Source organism: Mobula birostris, unplaced genomic scaffold (assembly GCF_030028105.1).
Source record: "Mobula birostris isolate sMobBir1 unplaced genomic scaffold, sMobBir1.hap1 scaffold_338, whole genome shotgun sequence".
In the NCBI taxonomy this organism is placed as follows: Eukaryota; Metazoa; Chordata; class Chondrichthyes; order Myliobatiformes; family Myliobatidae; genus Mobula; species Mobula birostris.
In genome coordinates this window covers 268,486-270,376 of record NW_027276447.1, presented here as the reverse complement: position 1 = coordinate 270,376, position 1,891 = coordinate 268,486, and the positions used below count along the sequence as shown (strand labels likewise).

At 46.7% G+C, this 1,891-nt stretch overlaps 1 pseudogene; it reads left to right on the top strand.

Moving 5' to 3' along the window:
- The first annotated feature begins 1,092 nt into the window (after positions 1-1,092).
- On the top strand, positions 1,093-1,224 carry LOC140193003 (U2 spliceosomal RNA; annotated as a pseudogene).
- The last annotated feature ends 667 nt before the right edge of the window (positions 1,225-1,891 follow it).

Sequence of the window (1,891 nt, the reverse complement as noted above, 5' to 3'; positions counted from 1 at the left end):
AAAATTTAGGAAGGATATACATTTTAATAACATTAATTCGACCTACAAGAGACCACTGCGTCAAACTCTGTCTTGTAGAGTTTAGAAGATTGGTAAAATTTCCTCGAAAAAGATTCTTTAAGTTCCTTGTTACTGTAAGACCAAGATAAGTGAATTGATTGTTAACTACTTTAAAAGGGAGGTCATGGAATACTAAAGCTTGTGTTTCTCTATTGATTGGAAAGAGTTCACTCCTATGCAAGTTACGTTTATAATCAGAAAGTTGACCAAATTTATGAAGAAGTGAAAACATTGAGGGTAAGGAGGTAGTCGGGTTTGATATAAAAAGTAAAAGATCGTCAGCATAAAGGGAAACTTTATGCTCAACACCTCCCCTCCAAACCCCCATCACTTCAGCACAGCTACGAAACGCAATCGCCAGTGGCTCTATAGCCAAATCGAAGTGTAAGGGACTTAAAGGGCAACCGTGACGAGTGCCGCATTTAAGACTGAAAGACTGGAATTGCTGAGAGTTGGTCAAAACAGAAGCGGTGCGACATGAATATAGCAATTTAATCCTTGTAGTAAAACTCTGTCCAAAATCAAATTTTTCTAAAACGGCAAAAAGGTAATTCCACTCCACATGATCGAACGCTTTCTCCGCATCAAGAGAAATAACACATTCAGGAATCCCAGTTGATATCAAACTTTCCTGAGGTGCCTGAGAAAAATGTTCTGGACTTGTTTCTTTGTATCAATCTATTGGGTAAAGGTTTAATATCTGCTATTCGGGGTAAATTAGTGATTTTGAGGCGTGCCCCTTTCGATACAATCAGAACTGCCTGGGAACAAGATCTAAATATCTCCTTATCTGATGCGGTTTAGGATTTAATTCTTAAGTCGGTCAGCTCAACCTCTCTATGTGCTCGCCACTGCCTTTTGCAGTTTAAGGTTGTACACAGGGCTCATATGTCTAAGACTATGCGGTTTTATCCTGACATTAGTCCTGTCTGTGATAAGTGTAAGAGGGCTGAGGCTTCCCTTATTCATATGTATTGGACCTGTCCTAGTCTAGAGAAGTTCTGGAGAGAAGTTTTTTCAACCCTATCTCATATCGCTTCTTGGCCTTTTGGCTAAGATCAAGTGTAGTATCTGTTCTTATCAGACCGGAAGGCGGAGGAGAAGAGTTCTCGCTGACGCAGGGGTGGATCCTAATGCTGATTGGCCTCCAATCTAACACCCCATAGCAGCGACGACAGCAGTGAGGAAGATGACAGCAGTGAGGAAGATGTCAGCAGCGAGCAATGCATCGGCTCGAGGCCCGGGAATCAAGAACACTGTCAGGCTGACAGTGCGAGACCAGAACGGGGGCACCGGCTTCACCCGAGAGACCTTCATCCGGAAGGTCTTGATGGAATGCTGTGGATTTACGCCTGACGACATCTACTGCGTCCAGGATTTCGCCGGCTTCTTCGATGTCACCTTCCGGCAGGCCGCAGGGTGGCAGAAGCTGTACCAGCAGCTTCAGCTGAAGAGGACAGAGGCACCGCTGTCGCTGCTGAAAGCACAGCCCCTCTTTGCAACGGCTACCCAGCAGGAAAGGACAATCACGGTCCAGATGTTCAACCTGTACGTGTCAGTGGTGGACGTCCTTACATTCCTTGCTCGGTATGTGGAGAGCATAGGAACTCCAGCGGACGTGAAGGACGGACTGGGAATCTGGACCAGCAAGTGGCAGGTCAAGGTGAAGCTGAGGTTGGACTCCAACGGCGTCGTCATCCACCCCCACCTTGGTCTTCACCATTGGAGGGAACTGAGGGTTCATGGTGTACGCGGGGCAACCCAGGGTGCGCCGAAACTGCGGCAAGGTGGGGCACATCGCAGCCCAGTGCAGGGTGGTGATGTGCAAGAA